Raw genomic sequence first — 14,781 nt, 5'->3', positions numbered from 1 at the left:
GAAGGAAGGAAGGAAGGAAGGAAGGAAGGAAGGAAGGAGGAAGGAAGGAAGGAAGGAAGGAAGGAAGGAAGGAAGGAAGAGAAGGAAGGCAGGAGGGAGAGAGGGAGGGAGGGAGGGAAGGAGGAAGGGAGGGAGGGAAGGAGTGAAAAGGAAGGGAGGGAGGGATGGGAGAAGGGAGGAATAAATGAAGGAAAGAAGGAAGAGAAAGGAAAAAAGAAAGCAACAGAAGGAAGGAGGGATAAAAGATGGGGAAAAGAAAGAAATGAAAGGAAGGAAACAAACATTTTATAGTGCCTAGTGTGTGCTAAGGTCTTTTTACAAATATTACCTCATTTTCCCCTCACAACAACCCTGAGAGGTGGGCGCTCTCATTATTCCCATTTTACAGTTGAGAAAACTGAGGCAAACAGAAGTTAAGTGACTTGCCCAGAGTCATGCAACTCTTAAGCATCTGAGGCCATCAGATAATGGCTTCTTCTAGGTGGACGATTCTAGGACAGGCTCCATGGAAGCAGAAACTTACTTTGCGCTGTTTTTACCTGTGTATATTGCCTTTCAAGGCCCAACTCAAAGGCCACAGGCTCCATGAAGTCTTCCCTGATTTAGCCCCCTCCAGAACTGATCACACCTTCCTCCGAATCCTTATCACAGCCTTCCTTAAGCCATAAGCATGCGTGTGCTTCTCATATCTCTATTACAAAACTGAAAATTCTTTGAGGGAAGTTGGGGTTTTAGTCACATGCTGATTATCCTCGGTATTACAAAGTATAGGGCCTTACTTATGGTAGTTACTTTATAAATGCCAAAGTTTGTCAAAAAAGAGACAAAAGGAAAAGAGAATTGTTGTCGTTCGGTGGTTTCCATAATGCCCAACTCTTCATGACCCTTTTTGAGGTTTTCTTGGCAAAGATAGTGGATTGCTTTACTATCTCCATCTCCAGCTCATTTTATAAAAGAGGAAACTGAGGCAAAAAGGTTAAGTGACTCAGCCAGGGTCACACAGTTAGTAAGTGTCTGAAGTCAAATTTGAACTCATAAACATGAGTCTTCCTTACTTTAGGTCCAGCACTCTAGTCACTGTGCTATCTAGCCACTCACCACTGCTCAAGACAGATTTATAAAGAAGAAATACTTCATTATGATCAAGTAGACTTTTGTTGGGAGGTCTGTTTTATATTCTCGTCTCCTGGCGGGCTTACTTGGTTTTTCCCCCCCACTAATGAGAAAACTCATCTTCTGATAATTATGGATAAGAGCTTTTACTGTCTATCCATTTTATAATTCTGCCACAATTCTAGACAGATTTATAAAATGGACAGACAGAAAGATCTCTGACCCACCATTATCAAAGAATGGGCTTTCTCTTTGTGGGGGGTGGGGGAGGACCAAGTAAGCCAGTTAGGAAAGAATATAAAACAGACCTCCCAACAAAAGTCTACCTGATCATAGTGCAGTATTTTTTTAATACTTGAAAAGGCATTTCGAAATCTTGCCCAAGGTCACTCGGGTAGTTAATGGAAAACCGAAGACAAGAATTCAGGTTCCTTAGTTTTCAGAAGTGTCCTTTACACAACATCCCACATTATTGAAGTAAATTGAGTTTTCTAGAGGTAGTCTTTTTTTCCCATGAATAAGCTACATTTCATTTAACAACAAAGAAATACACTTCAGAAGAAGATTGAAAGAAATATGCTACTGACATTGACATTAGGATCTTACCTGAAGTCTTACCAGGATGATAGGATCACAGATTTTCAGCTAGAGGAAATCTTACAGAGCATCTAGTCCAATCTCCCCTTATCTCAATCTGGTAGTTTCCAAGACCAAAATGAGGACCTTCCTCTATGTATTTCAGTGCTAAATACAGCTGGATTAAATAAGACTTTGCATTACTTCTAGTCCTTGTGAAATTCACCTTTTTTGAAGGGGGGAAGCATTCCTTAGTCTCTTAGCTCAGAAGCACCCCAAGCCCATTCAATCACTTTTTGATTCTGTCTTGCTGAAAAGGATCTTAGTCTATGTAGTCAGACCTAGTCCAAACCCAACTTTTTACAGATGAGGAAACTGAGCCTCAGGTTGTGTCTTGCCCGAGGTCACATAGATGGGATTGAAACCCAGATCTCCTAACTCAAGAACTAGTATTCTTTCTACGGTCATGTGCAGCCTCTAAGATCTCTTCTTAATCTGTCTTCCAATGATGAAAATACACTTTGGTAAAGAAGAAAGTGGGCAAATAGGATTAGTTCCAAGGAGATTTTAAGCTCATCCTACATTCCTTAAACCAACATGGGGTACTCGTCATTATAATGGATACGCTTCCCTTGCTCCCCAGGATGTCATGACACACCACTACCCTGCAGAAGGAAAAACCTAACATTCCATGCCTAGATTTCTGTCTCGTTCAAAGTTTTCATCGGAACAGACGGTGATGGTGGTGAGATTTCTCATATGTTTGATTTTCCTCATAAACTTTTCAAACCTCTTTGGTAGAATTGAGCAAGCATCAGCAGGAAAGACAGTGGGTCTACAGAGGTTTGGGGGAAGGTAAAAGTCCATTCTCACCCACCTTGCTGGGAAGGTTTCCATGGACTCATTTCCCCGACCTCCAATAAAGAGTGGCTTTCTAAGCCAGCAGAGGGGAAAGGTCTGGTTTCCATTAGGACATCTTTTGAAAGAAGTATTTAAAAATAGCCTATAAAAATAATCCAATAAAGGCCTCAAAGGTGTGAATGGTGACCATGATTCTGTTGGGAAAATTTCACTCAATATCTCCGGGAAAGGACTTAGGGGAGAGAGAAGCCTTTTCTTTTGGAGGGGGAAGGGGAGAAAGGAACCCACAGGATTAGTCTCACCCGATCATGTTCAGGTTTAGTGCGGTCTCAGGCAGGGAAATTTGAGGCTTTGGATTATCAGAGCTGGAAGCTCACATTACCCTGCTTGGTTACAGAGAAATCACACTTTTTATTTTGCCTTTAATCCAAAAGGTCGTCAGAAAGGTTAGCCCTGGACACAAACGGTACTCTGTGGTCTAGCTTCCAGACAATTATCAACCCATAAATCTTGGTCAGATGGTAATGAGAGTGTGAGGCATAATGGAATTCAGCCCAGACTCATTGAGTCTGAAGGAGAAAAGAATTCGGGGGCTGGGCTGCAGACAAAAGGGGCGAGATTCAGGGGTGTGGAAACCAGGCGGGCTCCCCGGAAACTCCGGGGATTTTCAGAGAACATCTTCCTGGCTCTGCTGCCGTTGAATGCTTAGACAGGAAAGACGCCAGGCAGTCCTCACAGCACAGCTTTGGCTACAGAGTGGACCATCCAAGTAACAGTAAGACTCTGAAGGCAGGAAGGCATGGTGGGAGAGGCCCTGGGCAAAGTTAGTTCAGCCCCAGCTCTGTCACGACTGACTTGGGTGGCCCTCAGCACCCCCATAGCTTCTCTGAGGCTCAGTTTCCTGCTATATTAAAGGAAGATGGTAATCTCTGCCTGAGCTTCCTCAGAAAGTAATGATCAAATGAGAGATTGTGTGGGGAAAGTATATTAGAAGGATTTCTTAAGGATGCAGTATACTTCAGTCCATGAATAGCAACATGACACAATGGGGGAAAATGCACACACACACAACACACACAATCTCTTTGAATCATCACAACCACCCTGTGACATAGGTTCTATTATTATCCCCATTTTACAGATGAGGAAACTGAGTCCGAGAATATCTAATTTAGTTGTTCAGGGTCACCCAGGGAGTATCTGAGGAAAGCTTTGTATCCATCATGCTAGTGATCCTTAACATTTTGTGTGTCACAGACCCCTTTGGCAGTCTGATGAAGCCTATGGGCCCCTAATCAGAAAAAAATATATATGTTTAAATGAGAAGTGAGTGAATATAAAGATACTTTTCTCCATTCATATTCATGGACCCCTGGAAATCTCTCCACAATAAGAAACCCTAGATTAGGAAGTCCTGTAGCTACTAAGATTCCTGACCTCTCACAGTCTTGTGATCTACAAGGGGAGAATAAGGAAAAATACACAAGGAAATATAAATGTTCCAAAATCGATAGCAATAAAATTTTATTTTAGCATCTAAATATAAAAATAGTATACCGAAGCTATGAGTATATTTATATATACCGTGTTTCCCCGATAATAAGACACTGTCTTATTAATTTTTTTGGAAAGAAAAACACCAGAGGGCTTATTTTCAGGGGAGGGCTTATGTTGCCCTGCCTCAGCTCTCCTCCGCGGCGCTGCTCTCAATGACGCCAGCAAGCAAATCACTGGGGAAGAACAGGATGATGCGCTCACTGCTGCAGCTCTGATTGGATGCAGCTCGGAGCATGGTGTGCGTTTCACGGGGGGGGTGGGGACGGTGCATACAGAGGGTACCGTAATGTAGCATGTAGCGCAGGGGATCACCTTCACTACAGTAGCAATCTCAATAGGGCTTATTTTCGGGGGAGGGCTTATTTTAGAGGAATCTTACACAGTAAGGGGAGGGCTTATTTTCGGGATAGGTCTTATTATCGGGGAAACACAGTATATATGTGTGTGTGTGAAATATATTATATAATATAATACAATATATAAAATATATAATGTAATCTAGAAGAACCTCTCTAATGTATATATGCCTGTATATACCTATATATTTATAATGAATACAGTGACATCATCTCTGCCTCTTAGAATGTCAGTTTCCTTCAAGCCTTAGCCCAGATGCCCTCCATTCCCAAGGTTACCTTATATCTGTGTTTTATATGTGCCTATTTGCATTTCTGCATATGCTTATAGATGGCCATGTTCTCTCCCCCATTAATAACAGTTATAACAATAATAGCTGTATTTATATAGTGCTTTTATTTTTATGTACATTTATGTAGTGCTTCAGGGTTTGCAAAGTGCATTACAAAACATTACCTTTTTTCTGCCCCACAGTGAGGCTGAGAGATACATGCTATCATTATTCTTATTTTACAGAGAAGGAAACTGAGGTGAAGAGAGGTCCAGTGACTTATCCAGAATCACTCAGCTAGTAAGTGTCTGAAGCAGATTTTTAACTCAGGGATGGCTGACTCCAAATCCAGAGCTCTAGGCACTGTACCCCCTAACTTCCATTAGAATGCAGGCTCCTTGTGGGCAGGAATCCCTTTGCTTTTGTATCCCCATTCCCCAACACAGTGCCTGGCATATAGTAGTCTCTTAATTAATGTCTGATTGATTGAATATGAGCAGAAGTAAGCAAAGATTGACATAATCACTGTCTTCAAGGACATGAAGAGATTGTCAAGCAATCGTCCTCCATAGCTAAAGCAAAGGCAAAATGGCCATTTGGTAGGAGGGTGTAGAGAAGATGGATTTTCAGGCAGGACCTAGAGGGTGCCTGAGCTTCCTGCTAGCTCTGGGATTGCAGGATTCTGAGAGAAGGATGGACATTCAGAGCAAAGTGAGAGCCTGGATGGTGAGGTGGGATCATGAGTGGCCAAGGAGAACAAATCACAGGTTTGTTAGATAACTCAGACACTGGTTCTCTTCTCAGCAACCCATGGCCTAGGCCATGCTTACAGACACATATGATTATGGGATCCTACATTTGGACAAGTGAGCAACTAATCCAGGTGTTTTTAAACTAGGGTGGCAGAAGCCAGGGGATCTGTGAAGGCTCTGAGTGGGTGGGTAGAGGTGAGAGCTCTGATAGGTCTAAAAGGCTGGAAAGTGCTTGGGAAGGCAGAGAGAAGAAGGGAAGGCCTTCCGGCTGGGAACCACAGGTTGAAGCAAATACAGAGGGCAAGAATGTACATGTCCAAGAGACAGTGACTAGACCAGTTCAACTTTTCGATTAGGGTCAGCAAATGTTCAAACAGCATTTATTTCTTTTTTTCCCATTTTCAGCTAGATTCATCATTCTCTTCTTCCAATTTGCCACCAGCCTTTTCTACATTTGGATCAGCTCTGATTAGGTATTAGGGTTTTCATTTCAGATGCATAGCCCCTTTTCTAGTGAAAGAAATAATAATTTTGGAGCCAGTTGGAATTGAAATGCCAGGCTGTCCATTGACCATCTGTGGTCCCTTAGTAAGTCACTTAAACTCTTTGAGCCTCAGTCTCTTCATTTATAAAACGAGATTATTGAACTAGATCAAAAAGCCCTAACCTTTTGGGCGGTTCAGCGAAGTCTATGGATTCTCTGAATGATGTTTTTAAATGCATAGAATACAACACATTGGATTACAAAGGGTACCAATTATAGCAAAGACATAATTTTTCCCTAGTTCACAGACCCCCTGAATCAGTCCGCCTCACCTTAAGAACCCTTGGGTCAGACGATCGCTAGTGTAAATCCTGTGTGTATGTGAGTATGGCACAGACCATCAGTTGCCTAGAAGAGAAAAAAGCTCTGAGTGATCTAATGATCCTGAAGCTTGCTCTCCCGAGCATCCTTGAATAATTTGTGCCCCATGATCTAAATGTCCACTTTTGTCCTCCAGCACATGCTATCACTGGCTATGGGTTTGGGCGGGGCTCTACTGTAAAAGTCAATATGCTTCTTGTCAGTTCAGTTATTTTGTCAACACCTTCCAGCTCCATCTGAGCTCGAAGGAGCCCTCTGTGCATCCAGGTATGGAGAGGAAGATATCTGTGTGCAGCCCCACTGCAGCCAGGGGAAGTCAGTAGAATACAGTGCTCTACTCTGAGAACGAATGGGATTTTTGCCCTGAGAATACAAGCAGGGCTTCCCTGCCCGGTCCAGACCCATTCGAGGCTGTCAGTCCAGAGGAGCACTACTGGCTTGGAAGGAAACCCAAGTATCTTCTATCAGCAAATCCAAACATCTGCTTTTCTAACATCTAGCTTGATGTGGGTTTAAATGGCACGAAGGTGAAATGTTCCTGACTTGACACTCCATTCCCTGGAATCCAGGTAGAGGGATTGACTCCCAAGACACATGATGAGCTCTTTCTAGGCAAGGACCAGGCCTTCTCCTTCTTTGAATCTGCCCGTGCTCCATCCATATAGACAATAAGCCCAATGCTAATCACAGCAGCCAGCACAAACACTAACGCTATCTGACACTCATGGGTTGGTGGACTGCTTGTCTTGCCATCTCATTCGATCCACACAACAGCCCTAGGAGGGAAATGCTATTATTATCCCCAATTTACAGGGAGGAAACTGAGGTTAACACACATTAAGCAATTTGCTTGGGGTCACACAGCTAGGAAATGTCCAAAGAAGAATTTGAACTCAGGTCTTTCTGACTCCAAGCCCAGCACTCTACCCACTGTACCATCTAGCTACTACATAAAGCTCAGATTGAAGGGACCTTAGAGTCATCTAGCTCAGTCTCTTCAGTTTGCAGATGAAGAATCTGAAACTCAAACCTCAAGAGGTTAAGAGACTTACCCAAGGTCACATATAATAAGTGATAAGACTGAGATTCAAACCTGGGTCTTCAGACTCTAAATCAAGCTCTTTACTATTTCATAATAATATTATGTTCAATATGACAAGGAAAATAATTCAAGTCAGGAGACCTGTATTCAAACCTGGTTCTTATACTTGGTAGTTGTAGGACCCTGAACAAGACATTTAACCATTCTGTGCCTCAGTTTACTCATTTGTAAAAATGAAGGTCATAATACTTGCACTACCTTCCTTCCACATAGGATTATTGAGAGAATATTTCCTTATAATTCTGTAAGTAGTATATGAAGGTGAATTACTAGTATGCTTTAAATTGGCACAGGATTTGGTGAGCATGTATACAATGAGCTATGTTCTGTACCCACACCTTCAGCATATTGTAAGCTTCTTAAGATAAGGGATAGACTTTTTTATTCTATATTCCAGAATTTAGTACAGTGGTTTGTATATAATAGGTGATTAATTGATGCTTTCTGGATTGGATTGGATCCTAATCACCCAATAAATATTGATAAATACATAGATTTTTTTAAAATTGGCATATGATGTGGAATGAAATGAGTTATTACCTTAAAACATGTCCCTGTTAGAATGTAGGGGGAAAATTCATCACTGCCAAACCACAACATAGCATATGCTCCTCATTTCAGAATTCTTTGCATTCCAAGGTCATAGAGACCTTGTACCTTCAGCCTCAACAATTGCAGGCATGCCCTGCAAAGCACAGTTGACTGGTCCTGTGAGAACAGAACCAATCTATTAGGTAAAACTATTAGGTGAAGTAACATTAGAGAGGGCAGTCAGTCCCATGGAAGCACTGTTTATACAAAGCATCTCAAATGTCTTAGGGCAGTTCAAAGCCACTAATGCTTCAAACTGCTCTAAGACATGTGGGACATGTTGTATAGACACGGAATAAGGTCATCATAGGCATATAAGCTCAGATAATCATAGATTTAGAGTTGAAAGATGTCTTTGAGGTCATCCAATCCATTCCCCTTAATTTAGACATAAGGAAGCTGAGAACCACAGAAGGAAAGTGACTTGGTCAAGGTCACCCAGACAACAAGCCTCAGAGGTGGAGTTTGAAGCTGAGTTGTCCAAAGGCAGATGCAGCATTGAACATTGTTGGCACTCAAGCTCTCTCTCAGACCAAATGAGAGAGTGCCTATACAGAGCTTTGAAAACCTCAGAGGGCTATGCTGATGTCCATTGTTATCCCCAAGGGCCATCAGCTCTCCATTGAGAAAGCTCTGCTGAAAGGACATGTTTAGGTAAAGAAATGGTTAGAGGCTTAAGGGCATCCTTCCGCAATTGCTGATCAGCTCAGTAGATAGTGCACCTGTGAGGGATGAGTTCTGCGCAGGCCTCCTACTATCTAGGCAGCAGAGAGAGAGGCAGGGTGTTCAAAATGCAGCAGGCGCCAAGGGTCAAAGTGCATCTGGCCCATGGTGGTAGGGTCTGAGCACCATAGATTAGGAAAGATCCCAGTAACCTAGAAGAACTTCAAGCAAGTGCGATGAAGAGGCTGAAGGGCCTTGAGTCTTTGCCAAATGAGGACCAGTTGAAAGAAGGAAAGATGAAAAGAATTTTAGGAGAAGACTCAGAACAAAACATATTAATTGTTGGCAAGTGTTTGAAGGATTGGTGTGTAGAAGAGGAGTCCAACCTATTCTGCCTGGCCCCAAAGGGTAGAGGCAGCAAATAGGACCGACAGTACAGAGGGCTGAGTTAGGGCCAAATGTAAGGAAACGTCTGGATTCTGGGAAGATGCAATTCTGAGCCTCTATAACTTGGTCAGTGTAGTAGACTCGTGAGCTATTAGGGTTAGAATTAAAAATCCAAACCTCTCATCTTATAGATGAAGAAATGCAATTAAACCTAAAGCTGATTTTACATCTATGGTGTCTAGTGCTAGGGATGAAAGGAGGTATCAAGGTTGGAAAAGACACAGCCCCTGCCCTCATGGGACTTGTAGTCTAGAAGGGAGCAAGAGGATTCATACACAGATTGGACAGGAGTCCTATGAGCTCACATTTGTGTGGTTTATAAGACTTTACAAGTTGTTGTACATGTCAATTCATTTGAGAAGTATTTATTAAGCACCTGCTACATGCCTAGTACTTTGGATTCAAAGAGAAAAGGAAAGCAAAAAAAAAAGCCTGCCTTCAAAAAGCTTATAGTTAGAGAGATAGATGATATGTGATAATATCCATAGATATTAGATGATGTACATTATAGATGATAGATAGATAGATAGATAGATGATATGTGATAATATCCATAGATATTAGATGACACACATTATAGATAGATAGATAGATAGATAGATAGATAGATAGATAGATAGATAGATGGATAGATGGATAGATAGATGGATGAATAGATAGCCATGGTAGGTTGGTAGGTTGGGAAGTAAGTAGGTAGATGTGTATGTATGAACAGGTAAAATGTAGACTAGGATTAGGGTTGGGATTTTGAACCTGAGCCTGGAAGCGATAGGTTTTGAGATTGGGAGTGATGGGACCATCTCTCTGGGTAAGGAGTCTTAGCCTGCGGGCATGGAGAAGGCTGGACTGAAGATAGAGGGGGCAGGAAGGAGACCCAGGACCAAGTAGAGGCTATTGTAAGAATCCAGGTGTCTGCTAATAAGGATCCCAAGCACGAGGATGCAAAGGAAGGGCCGGGTGGAAGAAATACTGGGGAAGTGGAACCAAGAAGACCCAGCAACTGAGATCTAAAAGAGGAGAAGCCCAGAAAACCTGCAGAGAAGGGAGCATTCTGCACGGCGGCGCCCTGATCTCTGCATGCGCTGAGTAGAGCACAAGCATTTCTGAGGCAGGGACTATTGCCGTCTTGTCTTTTGCCACAGTGCCTGGTGCATCGTGGATACTTAATTTCTTTCTTTTGTTAATAAAAGAGCACTGGATGTGGAGCTAAGGGCAGCTAGGTGGTGCAGTAGCATACCAGGACTGGAGTCAGGAAGAGCTGAGTTCCAATGTGGCCTCACACACTTAGTAACTGTGTGACCTTAGCAAGTCACTGAACCCTGTTTGCTTCAGTTTCCTCATCTGTAAAATGAGTTAGAGAAGGAAAGGATAAGACACTCCAGTCTCTTTGCCACAGACCCCCAAATGGGGTCACAAATAGTTGGAAACAATTAAACAAAAACAACCACCTCAGTTCAAATCCCACAGACCTTCGTGACTTTGACCATGCTGTTTAACCTCTATGGACAAGAAGGCCTCTAAGGTAGCATCTAACTCTAAATCTATGAAGGTGGGAATGAATGAATGAATGAATGAATGAATGAATGAATGAATGAAATAGCAAAATCAGATGTGGCAAGTTCAGGGGAAAAAAATTTAGCATCAATGGATCATTGGTTTCAAGCAGGAAGTGACCTCAGAGGCCATGGAGTCTAAGCCATTCAATTTACAAATGAGGAAACTGAGGCCCAGGGAGGTGTAAGCAGTTTGTAACTACCTGATTACAAAGGTAGTAAGCCTAGGAGGTGGGAAATGAACCCAAGCTCTCTGGGTCTAGTCAGTGTTCTTTCAACTATTACCACACTGCCTTCTAGCAGAATTTTTCTGGAATTTTTCAGGGAGAGTTTAAGAAAAGGGGGGGGGAAGCTGGCACAGGGTCACATCAGAGACAAAATAATGAAATAATGTTGAATCCAAGGTTCTGGTGAGATATCCAGGTAGAGATGTCCTATGGGCATCTACAGGGAAGCATGGCCTCCATCACCAAGCTAGTTAGAAACAGAGCTGGGACCAGCCCCAGGGGCTCTTGGGAGCCAATCCATCATTCTCTCAAATGTCCCCTGCTACTGCCCCTCTTAGAGAATCATGAACACTGGAGAATCATGAACACTATCAAATTGAAATGATCGTTTATTTTTTTTTAATTTTGTGTATATGTTATGCTGCTTTTCCGTATTTTTTTTTAAAGGAAGGGAATTCAGAGTTCAAGTGGCTAACATCTTTAACTTGTTGGTCTTGATGATTGGATGATGGGAAAAATTAGTACTGGTTTAGAGCAGGCAGCAGAAAATGTGCTGGCATGGGGGGCAGGGCTGGGGGTGCTGAGGGGTGAAGCCAGGACAGTCGGACACCCTTTCCACTGAGTTTCATTTGCTTATTGAATTTTAGTAGGCAGAATTGGAGCAATGTTGTTTTAATGAAATTATCAGGGTGCTTTTCTGACACTCATTCATAGGCTCTCTCTCTCTCTCTTTTTTTTTTCTCCTTCTGAAAGATAAAGCATTCCGAGAAATTGCTTCCAATCAGCCTGATTTCTTATACTGTTGTGAAGTGCTCTGGGATTATTGAGAGATACATTAAAGTTGTTTCAGGCATCTTTCAAGTGCTAGTGTGTATCATTTTGTATCTGAAGAGTGTCTGCCAGGAAGAAGGCACAATATGGCCCAGACAAAGTCAGTGTTAGCCCACCCAGCTCCTGCCCCTGAATTAAACAGAGCAACGGGCTTTACACTGCTCTTCTAGGAGTGGGGATGGAGTATGGCAAACCATTCACACTCTCTCAGAGTCTTCCTTGTGACTTCAAGTACCTGCAGGATCACCTAGAGGGACTGACCTCAGGATTGGGGCTGAATCTAGATCTGGAAAGGACCTCAGAAGCCACTGACTCCAATCCCTCCATTTTACAGATTAGAAAACAGAGACCCATGGATGTAAAATGAGCTCACCAAGGTGGTGAATTCAGACCCTCTAACTCCAGGGCTTTCTCTCCCGTTTAGTTGTTTGGCCCTAAAAGATAGAATGAGGAGAAATGAATCTTAGCTACAAAGAGGAAAGTTTAAGCTCACTGTGAGGAAAAGTATCATAACAATGAAGACTGGAAGAAAAAAATGGGAAGGAAGCCAAACAGAGTTAACCGGCATATAGTAGGTTCTTAATAAATACTCATTGATTTCATCTGAAGGAGTAAGAAAAACCTGACTTTAAATCCTATGGTACCAATCCAACCATATTCAAATGTTCAGATTCAATCAAAGTTTTGTTACTCTGGGCAAATCGCTTGGTAAACTCTCTCCATCTGTTTTCCCATCTGTGAAATGGGGATAATAATAGCACCCACCTCACAGGGTTACTGTGATGACCAAATGAGATAGCATGCCAAGTACTTTGCAAACCTTTAAACACTGGGGAAATACAGGCTAGCTATTATTAGTCACAAGAACAATCATGATTTTCAGAATTAAAAGCATGACATAAACAGAAGTTATTGTTTTAACTACAAAATAAGCTTAGCTATACTAAAAAGGGAAGCTATTTTGGAAAAGTATGCCCAGACACCAGAACATATAACAACGCACACTGTCCATAATGGAAAGAACACTGAACTTGGAGTGCCCACAATCCATCACTGCCTGGCTGTGTGACCAAAGGCAGGTCAATCCAATTCACTCAACATTTATTAAGCTCCCTCAAAACAAAATGCAAATAGCCCCTGCCCTGAAGGTGGCGGAGTGGGTTAGCCTAGAGTCAGGAAGGTCTGGGTTCAAGTCTAGCCTCAGATATTTACTCGCTGTGTGACTCAGGGCACTTGACCTCAATTTTCTCATCTGTTCAAAGGGGATAATAATTAGTATTTACTTCACAGGATTGTTGTGAATAATATGTGGAAAGCCCATTGCAAACCTTAAAACCCTAGTTCTCACATCATCATCATCTTTATTTTTCCAGGGATTACAATAGTGTACCTTAGAGAGAAAGTCCGCTGTAAACCTTAGAGCTCGAGTTTGTTTGGTTGTTTTTTTAATTCATAGTCATAGTTCACTTTTGTGCAGTTTATGGTTAGAGTTTACAAGACAATTTCCTCAACCATCCAGTGAGATAAGGACAAGTGTAATTTTTACCATTTTACAGATGGGCAAACTGAGACTCGAAGAAACTGGGTGACTTACATTCTTGATGGTCAGGAGCATCATGGGAATGTAGAATTTGATCTGCAAATAATCCTCAAAGCATGAGTTCCTGGCCATGGACAAATCATGGACACCTTTGGTAGTCTAGCAAAGCTAATGGAACCCTTCTCAGAAAAATTATGAAAAATTCCCAATTGAATGAAAGATCATATTCCAGTTATAGGTTAATGAAAATAAATATGCAATATTTCTCCATCTGAGTTCACTGACTCCTGAAATTCACCCACAGACCACTTGGGCATCCAAAGACCCCAGGTTGTGACCCCTGTCTTACAGACTTGTCCAGTCCAATCATCTCATTTTGCACTTGATGAAATGAAGGCCAAAGAAGAGGGATTTGAGGCAGGTTTTTATCCTAGAGGCACATTTGATTTCCCCCTGGCCTGACCTGCCACCTCAGCCATGATGGCCTTTGTCACTGCACTTGGGCAGGCCCATTTTTAGAGCCTGTATGTAACCTGAGGCCTCTATTGAGGATACTGACTGCCCTAGCTATTCGGAAGCCAGAAGCACAAGCTCCCTAAACCCAAAAAGGAGCTGGAAACCAAGGAGGAAGGGAGGATATTGAATTAGGCCTGGCTCCCCATGGGGAGGTCCTTTGCCAGTGAAATCAAACAGGAATAACTCAGTGTTCATTGAGTTTGCCTAGAGTTACTGAGAGGCACATTCATCCCCGAGTGGCAGCACCAGGGGGTTCAGGCTTAGCAAAATGTCAGCCAAGCCAAGCCTGATTAGGCCAAGCCTGGCTGGCAGCAGTAAATCTGGGAAACAGCAAGAAGTGGGTCTAGGCAGCACTTCCTCCTCCAGAGAGCCATCCTGAGCTGAGAACAATGCGGGCCCCCCAGAAATGGCTCAGGGACACACAAAGGGGGTAATTCCTCCCTGTGGTCTCCCAGCTCGCACACCTCACCAGCAGGGTCAGAAATCTGTCCCTGGGCAGAGGCACCTCAAACAGTGCTGGCCTGACACGGTTGGTCGGATCCCTTGTTACATCCTGTCCTCTCCTCCAGGCTCCTTGGCACAAGCTCATTGGCAGCATCTGTTGGGAGCTGCAGGCAATCGATTGGCAGCCAATAAACAGAGAGTCCGGGAGGGCCTGGCTGTGGCCTTTGGGAAGGCTTCAACCCCCAGGCTAGTACAGCTGGCTTGCTAACCTCAGGGAAACCCAGCTGGCCTGCACTCCGATATCTGATGAACCAGGCCCAATGCAAAAGAAGGAGGGATGGGATGGGACTGGGGGCTGAGAAGTGAGGGTCAGGGGTTGGGGACTGAAGTCTGAGCACTGTGGGCTAGGGGCTGGAAGCTGGGGACTGAGGGCTGGGGGCTCAGGGCCAGGGGCTAGGGGCTAGAGGCTGGGGGCTGAGGGCTGGAGGCTCAGGGCCAGGGGCTAGGGGCTAGAG

At 43.2% G+C, this 14,781-nt stretch overlaps 1 long non-coding RNA gene across 6 annotated transcripts in view; it reads right to left on the bottom strand.

The window, feature by feature from the left end:
- Positions 1-14,781, bottom strand: part of LOC138164913 (uncharacterized) — a 113,297-nt gene that overhangs the window by 41,353 nt on the left and 57,163 nt on the right. For 4 of the 6 annotated variants that reach the window (XR_011169228.1, XR_011169226.1, XR_011169227.1 and 1 more), the window contains exon 3: positions 6,304-6,379. The exons of the other annotated variants lie outside the window; for them this stretch is intronic. This is a non-coding gene — a long non-coding RNA (uncharacterized lncRNA). The remainder of the gene's footprint in view (positions 1-6,303; positions 6,380-14,781) is intronic. 6 annotated transcript variants of the gene reach the window in all.

Source organism: Petaurus breviceps, unplaced genomic scaffold (assembly GCF_028583685.1).
Source record: "Petaurus breviceps papuanus isolate PSGF00001 unplaced genomic scaffold, PetGlider_PUasm1.0 207, whole genome shotgun sequence".
In the NCBI taxonomy this organism is placed as follows: Eukaryota; Metazoa; Chordata; class Mammalia; order Diprotodontia; family Petauridae; genus Petaurus; species Petaurus breviceps.
Note: the sequence above shows the minus strand (reverse complement) of the source record. Positions and strands in the feature narration are given on the sequence as shown.